Source organism: Podarcis raffonei, chromosome 11 (genome assembly GCF_027172205.1).
Source record: "Podarcis raffonei isolate rPodRaf1 chromosome 11, rPodRaf1.pri, whole genome shotgun sequence".
Taxonomy (NCBI): Eukaryota; Metazoa; Chordata; class Lepidosauria; order Squamata; family Lacertidae; genus Podarcis; species Podarcis raffonei.
In genome coordinates this window covers 47223881-47239704 of record NC_070612.1, presented here as the reverse complement: position 1 = coordinate 47239704, position 15824 = coordinate 47223881, and the positions used below count along the sequence as shown (strand labels likewise).

The 15824-nt window shown below is 40.5% G+C and overlaps 1 long non-coding RNA gene across 5 annotated transcripts in view; it reads right to left on the bottom strand.

Moving 5' to 3' along the window:
- Positions 1-15824, bottom strand: part of LOC128423762 (uncharacterized) — a 28546-nt gene that overhangs the window by 11070 nt on the left and 1652 nt on the right. For 4 of the 5 annotated variants that reach the window (XR_008332832.1, XR_008332833.1, XR_008332834.1 and 1 more), the window contains exon 2: positions 5389-7486. This is a non-coding gene — a long non-coding RNA (uncharacterized LOC128423762). The remainder of the gene's footprint in view (positions 1-5388; positions 7487-15824) is intronic. The other variant, XR_008332835.1, reaches the window with a different exon arrangement.

The window sequence follows — 15824 nt, the reverse complement described above, 5'->3', positions numbered from 1 at the left end:
CAAGGAGTGTGGTGGAGTCTCCTTCTTTGGAGGTCTTTAAGCAGAGGCTTGACAACCATATGTCAGGAGTGCTCTGATGGTGTTTCCTGCTTGGCAGGGGGTTGGACCTTGTGGTCTCTTCCAGCTCTATGATTCTATGATTCTATGACAAATGCCAGCTTCCTCAGCCTGAAAAGCAAGATGAGCACTGCACCCCATAGTCACCTTTGACTGGAGTTAGCTGTCCAGGGGTCCTTTACCTTTTACCTTATAGGCTTGTCACCTCTTCCCATTTCTGTACTCACATGGCAATCCTGATGCTTCAATACTATATTGAAATAAGGGCTGTCAGCTATGCACTGTTGCCAAATACAGGTTTATCTTTGCTTGGTAAAGCCACAAATTGTGATGTTCTGCTGTCAAAGCAGTTGCTGCCCCCAATCCTGCACACATTTGCTTGTGTGAAGCAGTGGACACAGTTAAAAGAAAAAGAAAAAAGGAGAATCAAATACTGAAACACAAGTGCTTTGAAGAACAAGAACATCAATTCAGCAAACTCTAAAACAATAAAACCATCCATACAGACTCTAAAAACAGCAAAACCATTTCATCAGATATAAAATTGATCTTCCATAAATGACTGAGTTGTACCTCAAGGAAAGCCTTCCTAAACAAAAAGGTCTTCAGTAGGCACCTGAACATCATTGCGCTAGGCACCTGTCCGATTTCAGCTGGTGATTTATTGCAGATAACTGGAGCTGCAACACTAAAAGTCTGGTTTCTAGTGCAGGCTAAGTGCACCTCTGGGGCATATGGTACTCTCATCCATGCTCAATCCGAGAAGAGCAGTTGCCGGGCAGGGATATAGTGTACAAGGTGGTCCCTTAGATATCCTGGTTCCAAGTCATTTAAGGCTTCAAATGCTAAAAGCAGGGCCTTGAACTGTGCCATTGGTAGCCAGTTCAGTTCCTTCAGCAGGGGGGGTTATATGGTGTGATGGGCTACCCCAGTCAACAATCTCACTGCTGCATTCTGCACCAGTTGCACCTTCCAGATTAAGCCCAAAGGAAGCCATAAATAGAGCACTTTGCAGTAATCCAATCTTGAGGTTATCCACATCAAAAATATAGTGGCTGAGCTCTTTTGGTCCAGGAATGGCTGTAGTTGTCTTTCCAACTGAAGCTGGTAAAAGGGACTACTAGCCACCGAGACTACCTGTGCCTCAAGCAGGGCTGCCAACTCCTGGGGGCTGAGACCTTTTGGTTTCCCCCAATATTTTTTGAGAGGCTGGGCCCCCTATGTCCCAAAAGACCAGGGGGAGGAGGAAGAGGCCAAACGTTGACCCAAGTGCGGCACAGCTTCAGTGGCCAGCTCCTCCTCCTGCTGCTGCTGCGGAGGGGGTCAAAGGAGTCTCCCACTTTTGGAGGCACCACCAGGAAAGCTCTGTGAGCCTCAGTCCTTTCATGCACCTGTCTGGCAAAACATGAATTATTAGTTTAATATCCCACAAAACAGTGGTGTATCACTGCAGTTTGTGAGAGTAACCATGCTGGAGCATTTTCCCCCTCTTGTTTTCCCGCTCTAAAACAAGGTGCCGTTTAAGGTGCGTTCAGGCGGCTACCTTGGAAGCCTGGAGAGCGAGAGGGGTCGGTGCGCACCGACCCCTCTCGCTCTCCAGGCTTCAGGTTTCCTTCGACCTGCTCTTTGGGGCTGGCGGTGGGAAGCCCACCACCAGCCCCAAAGAGCAGGTCAGGGAGCAGCGGAAAGGCGCAGTGGAGAGGCTGCTGCCATAGTCGTGTGTCACCTCTCCAGCTGGGAGAGGGTCGTGGGGCAATGGCTTCTTTAGCCCCGCGCGCGCTCTCCCGGCTGGAGAGGTGGCACACAGCTAAAGAGGCTCCTGCCATAGCCGCGTGTCACCTCTCCAGCCGGGAGAGGGTCGCGGGGCTATGGCGTCTTCACTCCATAGGACGCACACACATTTCCCTTTCATTTTTGAAGGGAAAAAAGTGCGTCCTATAGAGCGAAAAATACAGTATACACCCTATCAGCTGATAGCAGCTGTAATCCAAAACACCAAATCACCAGATTGGGGAAGGCTGTGCCAGTATGTTACAATATAGAAGCAGCCTGTGAAGCATTTCTCTATTCAGATTCCCAGTATCCAGTCAGAGGCTATCATGGTTTTTTTCTACTAGTTATAGCCACTTTTGTAGAAAGAGAGCATTCGCCTGGAGTTCAGGTATGTCTGGGCGTTGTCATGGCTCATTTGTGAGAACTAGATAGTCAGGAAGTGGCCCATGCATCAGGGACATGTATAGATCATGCCCTTACTGAACTCACACTGATAATCTGGGAAGCCCCATAGACAGCCTTTCCAGATGGTCATCGGTCAGAGAAATGTAGCCAGAACCACTATAGAAATTCTATGAGCAGCAGGAGTTTAAATTAACTCACCTATCAGTTTGCTTGTGGGAGGGGATCTATTAAAATCCATTGTTTTGTACTTTTCCTCCACGATTGTGCCTGTTTAACATTATCTATCACTAAAATGTGGTTAATGTATAGGAAAATTGGTCTGCTAAAAGGTCCGTTTCTAGCAACTCCGTTTTCCCATCTCAGATTTCTGTTTTCTTGTTTTTTTATTATATGTTCCAAGATATTTTGGTGCTTACAAATAAGAAAACATTCAAAAACCAATGTTTTAGATTAGGATTAATAATACACATCTGCTTTGCTTCTTCTTCTTCTTTTTTTCTAAAACCACAGAATCATGTCAATTAGCTCAATAACGTTTTAAAGGGCAGTCGCATTAAATTCAGACTGGAAAATATGGCACTGCAGTTAAATTTATCTGCCTTGATGCAGATAATGCCAGCATAATGTCATCTTTGGGAAATTGTGCATCTATCATTGTTGTTGTTGTTGTTGTTTAGTCGTTTAGTCATGTCCGACTCTTCGTGACCCCATGGACCAGAGCACGCCAGGCACTTCTGTCCTCTACTACCTCCCGCAGTTTGGTCAAACTCATGCTGGTAACCTCGAAAACATTATCCAACCATCTCATCCTCTGTCGCCCCCTTCTCCTTGTGCCCTCCATCTTTCCCAGCATCAGTGTCTTCTCCAGGGAGTCTTCTCTTCTCATGAGGTGGCCAAAGTACTGGAGCCTCAGCTTCATGATCTGTCCTTCCAGTGAGCACTCAGGGCTGATTTCATTAAGAATGGATGCGTTCACTTATTAATAATATACCTAAGTACTTCTGAAGTGGTGTCACAAGGACTGGGTTATTAGTGGACTGGTACTGCTCCAGAATAAATGATTTTGTAGCCTAAAAGCTTAAAAGGAGAAAATATTTGGACAATATGTACTGTACTTATAAAGAGGCACAACTTGAACACCTCAAACATTATTAGGTGTCTGAAGCACTGCAGATTTCCCTTCTTACATCTCATGAACTCATTGGCAGACACCTGTTTCTCTGTGAAGAGTTGATTCTCTGGATTGCGACCATTTAATCTCCTTAAAACTAATGTAATTCTGAATTGAAGAGAATATGGTATGAATTAAAGCAGCTGTTTATAGTTAAACTAATGGAGTCATGTAAATATAACCCATTCTTGCATCAGTTGGCAGCTACAGATGTGTGTGCGTGCACACACACACACACACACACACACATACAGTGAATGTCCAAATTTGATTATTCACATGCAAATGTTCACAGTACCATGTAAATGTTGTGTGAATATACTACATATACTAGAGAGTTCTGAATATGTGTGTGTGCATACACAGATAGACACACACACACAAACTGCAGCGAATGTCCAATTTTTGGTATATAACATTCACATGCTGAAAATCCCAAACAATGTAACTCTCTGAAAAATCAAGAGATTTACCAGTGACCATGATCAGTCGCCTAAAAGTCATTGTCAACTTGATTATATCACAAAATGACGATATATATTCTGCTTGAGAGTGTCTGTCTACAAAGCGGTCTCCCTAGCAAATCATTTCAAACTTCTTCAATTGGCCCAAGGGAATATCTGCAAACATTTTAATGGACACGAGGAAGAACAAACAGGATGAATCCTCCAAGTATAAGCACAAAGAACGCATTTTGAAACTAAGTTGATGTTACTAAACATTTATTACATTTTATAGGGGGTGGATACAATACAGGTAAAGGTAAGTTTGAATGAGGAAATTAAGTGGCTTTGATCTTAACTTTTCCCATGACTATTACTGGGTTCATTTTTTCAGGATACAGCTTTCTGCACCACACTCACCAGCTCCCTCTTCCCCTCCAAATGCTTGGGTTATGTTGCGGGGCAGGGGATGCAGATGGAGTGGGTGTTTGTGGAATAGGTGCTCTCCTTACATGAAAGGGAGCAATTTAGGATTGAAGCCATTGGCTTCATGGGCATTTAAAATGCAGCTAGATACCATTCTTCAGGACCACCAGCTCCATGTTTTATTACCTCTTTGAAAGTACAAGGAAAAATGCTACCCTACCAGTTATCACACTGGACTTTACACACAATTTTTCCCATGCAGTGCAGTGACACTGGTGCAGTCCTGCTGCTAATTCTTCGGTCTGCCTTTGGCACGAGCAATGGTGCAGAAAGAAATCTGCATGGATGACTTGCATGTATCAGGTTTGCTAAGTCAGTATACCTACCCAAGCAGTTTCCCACTTAGAAGCACCCTTAATCTGATTTAGCTTTCTTTGGATTTTGCTCAGTGCCTAATGAAGGCAGAGTTTAGCTTTCAAATTTCAAGTTTGGGATTGGCTGTGGTGAAAAGGGGTGCAATGAAATTGCCTGTGTAATTTCAGATCTGGCAAATTTGACCTAGAAACACCAACTTTTTTTTTTAAAGAACCACATCACATGTCATTTTTCCAGAATTATTTAGAACCACTTTCCCCCCATTTAATTGCCAATTCTAAAAATCTCTCATGATGTCACTGAAATAATGCTTGATGTCAGTTCCTACACACAACATGAGCAGCTTTTCATCTGGCCACACTTGATTAACTTTGTGTATCCTTTGTGGTATGTATGGGAAAGAATGAAACAACCTGGCTGGAACTGTGATTTGATTAAAAAAAGGAAAAGAAAGGCAAAACCTAAAACCCCGAAGAACACTGAAATGGCTTTGCTTTGGTGACTTCATTTTCAGCTTGATGAAACTCAGATCACTTATGGGAATGTCCCGGACAATTTCAAAATATTGTGGCAAATTGAGGAAGACATAAAGAGGGCTTGACTCTATAAGACATTTAAAATAATCTAATCTACAAAGTGGAATGAATCAGCATTTTGGCAGCTCTTTAAAAAACACACACAGTACAAACTAATTCCAAAAGTTTAGGGTTGGGGGAAGAGAAAATCTAAATCTCTTACCTTTTCAATGTCTGTAGCACAATGATTCCCCCCCCCCCCAAAATGCACTCTCTTTTCAGGGTCAATCCAAAATCATCTAGGAAGAATGCAAATAAGGAAATTAGCTTTTAATGGCTGCAATCCTAAACACACTTGCTGGAGAATGTCCCACTGAAGTTACTTCTCCATTTATGTATAGGATTGCAATGTATGAGACAGACCTGGATTTTTGCACATTTCCTACCGGTGCAAGAACTCTGGTGTATGCATAACTTCCCCCAGGCCATAAAATGGTTCTTCACATTTATTTCAACTTAGGCATCTGATCCATCTGCAGACAGATTTGCTGCCTCTGTGGATAGGAATGGAAACTCATGTACAATGAAACACACAGTAACATGCAGTTGTGAGAAGATAATAAAGACCTAACCCTAACCCTAATGCAAAATAGATGCCCAAGACATCTAGTGAAGGGCATCTAGTGAAGGTGAATGGAATACACCAAGAGAAAGAATTCATGGGAAGAGAGATGGACTCCTTCAGAACTTCAGCATGAGATGACCTGGCAGTAAGGAACTTGAAAACAAGGTTGAAGAACTTCTAAACACATTTACTACAGAGTAAGCCCCAATGAATACTGTGAAACTCACAACTGAGTAAAGATGTGCAGGACTGCACTGTTGGATGCTTAACAAGGAGAATCCAAAATGCCTCTTTTCTTATTGCACATATAGTTTTATTCAGTGGAGGTTCCCTAAGTGGAAGGGAGAATTCGGGAGCAATATTTGGGCATATATTGAATGGGTGTGCCAGACTGGGTCAATTAGTTTTGCACATCTGTGAAATCTAAAAGCAGAACACAGGTATGTTAAAGCTCAATATGATATCAGCACAGCTGAAATTGGAGACCTCCAAATATGGCCATTTTTATGTATCTCAAAATGTTACTTTTCAGTGGGATGAATCCCTGGATTTGGGAGTCAAACAAAATCATTGGGGAAGAAACTGAATTACCTTTAGTTCAACATGGCTGTGAGAATCAGTATGAAGTATAGTCTCAACTCCACTGAAATTAATAGTTCATTTTTACAGGCTTCAGAAAGGCGACAATGTGATTTTGCTTCTTGTTCTAATATATGCACCTATTTGTACTTTGTTTAGCTGCCTGGATATCTACTATAAAATATATGAATTTAAAAATCCACAGCTTGGTGGTTGCCAACAACTCTACACCCTTCTCTTTATCTTTTGCATGCCATTTTGACTTATTCATTTGGCTTTATGTAGTTCTTGCTGATTTATTTTTTCTCATTTCTCTTCAGTTATATATTGAATTAACCACTTCTTAGAATATTCCTTATATGACTTGATAATTCTTCTTCCCACTTTGCCTCGGCCCTCATCCCTTTCAAATCCTATGCAGTTATTTTATTGTTACCCTTCTTGCCAACCCACTTTGCACATTATTATTCAACGCCATATTTCAACGTATTTTTTGTCCATGCTTTTCATCCATACACAGTTTTAGACATATTTGTTATATCATCTGTATTGTTTTATTGGTACTGTTGCTGTAGGTCTGTCATGGCCTTTGGCTAGAACAATAAACTTATACTGATTGATTGAACTTATTCGTCCTCTCAACAGGTGTTCCTTCCTATATTTTTCTGAATTTTATATATATATTATTTCTGAACCTTATATATTTTTCTGAATCTATGCTTTTAATTTCTGCTCCTGGGGCTATAAACTTCTTTAAATGGGTCTGGATATTGATGGATAAAATAAGTGGGAGATATTAATGATGGCAATCACTTGGTCTATTAATAGCATGGTAAATGAACCAATGGGATTTGGAGAGCTAAACAGGATTATCAATCTTAAAACATTTGGGTTCTAAAAGCAATCCTGTAACATCTGATTTATTGTATCTTTACATTTTGTTCACTTCGCTCTCCAAATATTTCACATACTTGTGGGTGGAAATGCAACATTTCATGCCTAACTTCAAGTATACTCACAAACAATTTATTTACTTAAAAGCATTTTTTTCACCTCTGACAAAAAGAGTCCTGGAGTGGTTTTCAAAGTAGACAGTCCCTACCATCAGGCTAACAATCTAAAAAACATGACACAGAAGGAGAAAGGGATTAGGAGAGAAAAAGAAAACAAGCAAATTTAGACACCAGTAGAGCTTTAAGCTCATTTTGTCCTATTGAAGAAAACTAGTGTATTATTATTATTATTATTATTATTATTATTATTATTATTAGGTGAACCAATTACTTATCTGGGCTGAGCAATCATAGAATCATATAATCGTAAAATTGGAAGCAACTCCCAAGGGTCATTTAGTCCAACCCTCTGTAATGGAGGAATCTCGCCTAAAGCATCCATGACAGTAGCATATTTTCCTTCTTTTTTTTGCAGGGAGTGTAAGAAGAATAGGAAGGCTTTGGGCCTGTGAAATGATACAGGCTGCAACATATAAACTCCAGTGAGTCATAAAAAGGTCTTCAGAAAAGGCTTGTGCAACGTGTTATGCAGGGTATTGTGCAAATGGAACAACTTATTTGGATTCAGGGTCACTTTTCCACCCAGCGCTCTTCTGCATGGTCAGAAGAAACCCTTTCATGAACAGAAGAGCATCTTTGGTTTTTCAAGGGTGTCCTAAAAGAAGCATCTCATGATGTGCCCACATTTTTAAAATTGCAGATGTTTATATAATCATTGTGTACCAGATTTTTTTAAAAAAATGCACCAGTAATCTTAATTTTGTCCTAAAAGTGGATGGGAGCAGCTCACACATTTCTGCTGAAAGAGGAAGAGCCAGGTCTGACAGTTTCCCTACATTAAAAAGTTGCAGGAGAGCAGGGCAGTCTGCCCGTTCTGCAATTAAGTTGGAAAAGTAAGCAGATCTGGCTTGTTTCAAACGTGCCTGCACACATTTATATGTCTCAAACCTCTAAATGTACACGAAGTCAAGAAGCCCTCAAAGCGCATTTAACTTATGGTGTATAGCCTTATTTAATGTTCTCCATATATCAAGATTAGAATACAGGAGTAACTGCCAATAAGTGGAGTAATGGGTGAACTTTGATTAGTAGTGAAAAGTCCAACCTATGTTTGCATAATGGGGACTGATGACTATCCTTTCACCAGCTGAGGTCATGTTCAAAAGAAGCTTTGCATTCAGCTTCATAACAGGCCCAATCCAGGACCGCGGCAGAATTCCAGAGTACCCAGAATAATTGCAGGCTAGTGTGAGTTGGAAGGAAAGCAAAGAACGGTAGGTGTATGTTTGAATGGAGACGAGATTATCAACTCCACAATCTTTCTCTCTCAGAACCATACACTATCCAACCTGTTCAGTCACTTATACCCTCCCTATGTCTGAAACAGTAAAATAATGATATGTATGGCATTCAGAGATGAGAAACAGGAGCTAAAACTTAGTTTTTCACTCCTTAATGAATAGGCACATAATTGGGCTATTCGGATTTTTCTCCATTTTATACTGTAGAAAGTTAATCTAGTCCAGAAATTAATCAATTTCCTTTGACTACGCCCTAAATCTGATAGCAACTGATTCTAGATGTTCATTTTCACTGTGATTATATGGTTGAACCCTCAACTCAGAAGAAATATTTTACGACTCTTTCTTTGCTGCCAATGCTGCACAGCAAATGTTTACTTTCTTTTGAATTGCCCCCATGAAATGTAGTGATTTTGGTTGTTGTTTTTTAAAATCTGTCCTCCATCTCCCATCAGGCCCCCAGATTCACTAATACCAATGAGAAATGTTTCCCTTGGTGCCAGAAGACATCTTGGTATCTATCTGCACTTCATGCCATTGACTTTGGCTCCCCTTCTCTTTGTTTTCAGCAGATGAATTTCCCATTTTAATCTCCTGGGTTTCTATATTTCATTTTAGAAGCCAAATACACAGTATCTCCAAGTTTTCTGTTCTATTGCCAAGATTTTGCATGAGAACTAGAACAGCTTCCACAACCTCTGAGATTTACATCCCAATATGTTTCATGTCCATGTCAAAGGGATTTCTGACAGTTGGGAAACCTAGTTAAGACTCATTGTTTAATATGTCTTCTTTTCTGTGAGTCCTACCTGTTTCTTCTTCTGAATCACCTCAAAGCTAACAGAAGATACTTATGGCTGAAACTTACTAGTTTATGGAGCTCATAGGCTTTGCAGAAGCCAGGTGTACAAGGCCAAGTGAACAAAAAACATCTGCATAAATATCTCCTTTGACATCCTGGAGTAAGTATAGCAGAACATCAAATATCTAGAGAGTTTACACTAGATTGTAATACCCTACTGTCATCCAATATGAAAATCATATCTTCCAGGTTTAGGACTGGCTTGTAAAAGAACAAAACATTTTTGTTGGCATCCGTCTGTCTTGGGAGACAATGGAGGAGTTTGGGTTGGATTTGGGGTTGAAGTCAAACTGTTGGAAAATTACAGCACCTGCTGTGGCTGTATGGACCAATACAGGAGAGAACAATACAAATAACTAGTTAAACATGTTTACCAATATCTATCAATATCACAAAATAGCAAAGGAGATTGACTGAAATTGAGCTCATTTTACAGACATTACTCATAACAACCCCATTGGCTTCAAGGGGGATTACTCATGTAAGTGGCTTGGTCCTATAATACTACTTTATTTTCCCATGCATTTGTTTCTCAGTGAGGCTTTAGTTTGATGATATAATATATTCAGTTGATATAAATATTCAATTAGATTTCTTTCAAGTGATTGCTATTAAACATACAGTGTCAGGTTACAACTTTCTATTTCCAGCTAATAGTTTTTCAGACCAGAAGCCTGGGGATTTATTTATTTAAATATGCATTTCCACTTTGAGTTGCTGCTGCTGCTGTTATTATTATTATTAAACAAAGTGGTTACATTTTCTTTCCTGTGGAAAGATTTATACAATGATTACAACTTCTGGATCCCTTAGAATAAGTTTACAAGATTGTTTATTTTGAAAGAACTCTTCTCTCAATTCTAAGGTCCATCTGACCAAATCTAGGCACTGGCAGAGGAACAGGGGTATGGGGGGCGCACTGCCCCAGGCGGCACGATCCTGGTGGGATGCCATCGTGGCTGCCCCCCCCAGCGCTGTGCGCCATGCCCCTGCAGGCGTTGCACCACACCCCCAGGATGCATGCTACGGCCCTGCGGGCAGCATGCCACGCCCCCGCCTGCTCTTCACCCCCCCCCGCCAGAGCTTGAAGCTCCGCCACTGAATCTACGACATAAGTAGATGAAAAGAGTTCCTGGATAATCACTTCTCTTTCCTCACTTCTGTTGTCACATCAGAGAAACTGCTTGTGCATACAGTACCATGGTCAGTTCCCTGGTTAGTTCCCTGGTTAGAAATATATGTGCCCTAAAGGATATTACTTATTTATTGAGGTACTAATTATTCTTTCATGAAGCAATATTTTAAAGTGATACAAAAGTTAGCGTTTCAACTAGATGATTAAGACTGAAATACTGGAGCCTAACAGCGATAGCTCAATTTCATTTACATTTCCACACTTGCAAACAACGAAACTGCCTTTTACTGAGGGTACTATAGCCATATTGCCTACTCTAGCTGGCAGTGCTCCAAGGTCCCAGGTCAAGGGTTTCCCCCAGTCTGTTGCCCAAAATCATTTTAAGATACTAGAGGTGAAATCTGCCAACCATTGGCATGCAAAGTATATGTTCCATAACTGGCTATGAAACATGTGCTCTATTTCCTCAGGCAATGTAGGTCCATAGGTCTCAAGAATCTCTCACTATGAGGAATATGTCTCAGCTTATGAGACTGTCCCATCTTACTTATTTCACTGGTTTTGCAAAGCCCTCATTTCTTACTAGTCATTAAGACCTACATTTAAGCAGGAGTTTTCCTTACTGAATTCTTCTTCAAGTTGAAGGTCACTGTTCACATTTTTTTAGCTTGGACTAAAAGGCATTGTTGTTGTGCAAACCATGTAAGAGGAGATGAGTTGGATCTTGCGTGTACCTTCCACAAATTGACTCCTTCCATTTGCAGAAGGAACTGAGATCCAGCAGAGGCTAGAAGAAGAGCAGAAGCTGACTTTGCTGCAGATCCCACACTGTTTTGGAAGGTCTCCCCACCCATCTTTTCATGGAGCACAGGGAGCTGCAGTGGGAAGGAGAAATGATCATTCTTCCAGGGGAATGTAAAGTTCAATCTCATGTTATCCAGAGTGAGAGCACAGGCAGCCATTTTCTCTATGCATCATCCTCTTTTTGGGTGGAGTGGCAGGGAAAACTGGGCCCACTGAGGGGAAGAAACACAGGATTCTGCCTTAGACCAATTCAGGTCATTGCTCCATCTGGCTTAATATTGTCTATGCCTTGAGTCAACAGAAGTGTAGTGTCCAGATCAAGGGAAATAACAGTACTATTCTATTCTGCCTTGGTCAGACCACACCTTAAGTACTGTGTCCATATCTGGCAACACAATTTCAGAAGGTTATTGACAAGCTGCAATGTGTGCAGAGGAGGGCGACCAAGATGATCAAGGGTCTGGAAACCAAGCCTTCTGAGAAATGGTTAAAAGAGTTGGGTATGGTTAGCCTGGAAAAGAGGAGAGAGGAGATACGATATCTGGCTTCAAATATCCCAAGGACTGTCACATGGAAGAGGGAACAAGCTTGTTTTTGTCTCCTCTGGAGGGTGGGACTTGAACCAATGTCTTCAAAGTACAAGAAAGGAGATTCTGACTTAAGCATCAGGAAAAAACTTACTGGTCTCCCTTGGGGAGGTTGTTGACTCTCCTTCCTTTTCCAAGAAAGCAGAAGTTGGATGGCCATCTGTCATGGATGCTTTAGCTGAGATCCCTGCATTGCAGGCGATTGGACCAGATGACCCTTGGGATCCCTTGCAACTCTACAGTTTTATGATTCTATGAGTCTCCAGTTTGACCCCCGTGGGCACCATGATGCCATCAGACACCTCCGTGGTGTCATTCATTACTTCTAAGTTTGCAAGTCATATGATTCACACTACTTCACAGGTCACAATCTGAGCCTTCTGTTGAGGGATCTTCATGCCCATCAGGAAAAAGCTGGACATCCTTTTTTGTAACACGATTACATCATCTTCTAGCTCCAAAAAGGTGTGAACTCCTGCCTACATGCAACCCAATCCATTGGCTGTGCCAAGCAACCTGCTAATCGAAGCTAACTTAAGAAACAAAGATACAAAATCAATTTGTTTGTTTTCTTCTTTTCATGTATCAATTGCTCCTTAGGAAACATCTCAAGGTGATTTAACAGTAAGTATATGATCCTTAGGTTTTAGGGTAAATGGGATGTCCTGGGGGGAGGAGCGTCAAGTCGGTTTCATTTATGCAAGGTACCTTGTACAGAAAACTGCAAACCAGGAGGTTTACTTCTTCTTACTGAACAATTGTGTAGAATAGTGCTGGTAGAACTCTCCTTTCAAGTACAGTGGTACCTCGGGTTACATACGCTTCAGGTTACAGACTCCGCTAACCCAGAAATATTACCTTGGGTTAAGAACTTCGCTTCAGGATGAGAACAGAAATTGTGCAGCGGTGGTGCAGAGGCAGCAGGAGGCCCCATTAGCTAAAGTGGTACTTCAGGTTAAGAACAGTTTCAGGTTAAGAACAGACCTCCAGAACGAATTAAGTTCTTAACCCAAGGTACCACTGTAGAAGGTCCAGAAACCTAATTGTTGTTTTTAAATGGCTGAAATAAATAAAAGTACATCAAGAAATAGCCTAGCCCCCCTATATCCCCACCCCATGGCCACAGCAGTTTTGAAAACACAAAATGCTATATGGTGTGCAATCCACAATGGGCCACATCTATCAGCAACACTACTGCAAATATTTTTCAATGAAATGGTCTTATAAGGAACTGGCAAAGGTGAAGCATCCCCCCCCCCCCGTTCTGTTCTCACCATTGTTTTGAGTCTCATTTCCTAATTAATGACAGTATAATTTATTCCTCATGTTATTAAAAGACAACACTTTTGAAGAAAATGACAATGTTTACCTTCCCTGGGAACACTGGTTGCTTAAGACATAAACACATTGCCAGGATGTTTATAAAATAACTGCCAATTAGAACTTTGAATTAAAAAAGGCTTACCAGCCTGAATCTACAGATTCAGATCGGATGAAAAGTATGAAATGAAGTAGTTTGCACTTCATCTCTTGCTTCAGTCTTATTTTATGGCTCTCTCTTCTCACAACAGTTGTGAATATAGACGGGATTTACAATAGTACTAAGCTCTCCTACCAAGAGACACATATAAAACTGTCATTGAGCAGCTCATGCTGTCTGAAGTTAGTGGATGTTGACAAAGAACATTGCTAAGACTTAGAAGGCACTGAATTTTCTTCCAACTCAGAGTGAGACAAGACTTGGGCCTGGGGGAAGGGAGTTATTGGCGAGTTTATTTAACTGTTCACTATAACCTCCTTGTCTCGACAAGCATCCAGGACTGGCAATCTTAAGAATGACTTTTTTCTCACTTGTCAACTTGATGGAAGGAAAGACCTTAAAAGAAGAGCTCTCTAAAAAGCTAATTTGCTAGAAGCCTGTGCATGTAATGGGTCCGATGTAATGATTAGAATGCTAATGTTTAAAAAAGCTTGAACATTTTGGAACGCAGTGGAATATGGACTTTATCAAGCTGATGTTTTAATGAGGAGAAAAATGCCACCAGTTGTCTTGCCAAGCCAAAATCTTTCTGCTTCTAAGAATACCATTGACATGTCCCTAGATACAATCAAAGAAACATCTGCACTGCTTCCAGGCTGCTATTGTTGCTGCTAGAAACCAGGGACGTATTCAGACATATGCAAAAATGGACTTTGGAGTAAATCATCATCAGATAGACATTTTAAAACCTGTGTTTGAATCCCCAAAGCTATAAGTTTTGAAGGGGAAAGAAGACATCTAAGACATAACAGAACATTGACATTAATTCATCTAAGCAGATTTGATAATGTAGGTATGATTTCCTAACATTAAAACATGTCTGCAAAACCTTTAATTTGTTATAATTCATTGCTATATTTTGATCCTTGACTGAGAGGAAGAGACTTGAGAATTACAACGACATGAAGTCTAGCATGCTTTTAAAGATATTTTGTCTTCCATTCTCTGGAACTATTTTTCATCAAGGTATCTAGTAAAGCATGCTAGAACTCAAGTAGCTGCAGCCTACAAATCCCTTCCTCTCTAGCAATCGTAATGAAGCTAATGCACATAATTACAAAGTAAGTTGTTTATGGACTGACACTGAAGCTTCATTTGCTTCAAGCTGTATTAAATGTAGCTTTATATCTACGTGAAAGAGTAAAGCAAAAGGGAAGCTACATCATCTACTGTATCTCCTGAGTTCTTCATTGCACAGAAGATGTAAGCCAGTTGTAAATATCGTGTTTCTTAATATATTTTAGTGCTTCATTTTAAAGCAACACAGGAACAAGTAACAGTAGTATAAAACATGGCTTGTAACAGTGCATAAAGAGTAAACATTTACAATGTTGGAAGGAATGCCGTACAGTAAATATAGACAAACCACAGTGTTTGGACATTAAAGGTTATTTGAATGGTATGTCAAACATATGTAATCTTTAGAGCAGGGAGCCAGGTTTTCGTGCTCAGATTCAGGGCAATGGGAAGCACAGGTATTTGTGGCACATTTATTTTGTGGTTATTCTACTAACCAGTGATTTTGAGAAATTTACTACCTGATATACTTTGTGGGTTCTATCCAATGAAGTTGACCAGTTAGTGCAAAGACTTCTGTGCACAGCATATTGCAGATATTAATACTGTGCAGTTTGAAACAACTGGGTGTATAAAAGCAGACTCCTTTTGGAAACGAAGCAGCCCAATGAAGAGTGAGCCTGATCAGTGGTCACACAATATAGAGTACTGGTGTGGCTAGGTAGTGGTAGAAGGGGAATGAAATGGAGCATCCTGAAATAGGGCATATCTAGCTGGAATGCTAAACCGGAACAATAACATTTTGTTGTACGTCCCACTTTTGAATCCATCATTTGAACCTTTTAAAAATAATGACTAAGTGAAACTTGGCCAGTTTGTCCATTACAACATATTTAAAGCTTGCTTTTGCCTTCAGAGAAGTTACTTACAATAAACTCTTTTACCCCCATGCACCAATTTGATTGGGATGATCTAAAATTCCTGGCAACATTGCCTCTTCATAACATAAACGTAATCTTGCAATAAATCCCCCCCCTTCAGTGCATGTGTGGAGTTAGTGACATCAAATGGGTTTTACCATCTTTACAGCCCCCCTTTTATATGACTTATAAATTAATCTTATTCCAAAGATACTTTAACTATCAGTGCTTTCACACTGCCAAAGTAAATTTAAAACAGATTCTACCATATTATAT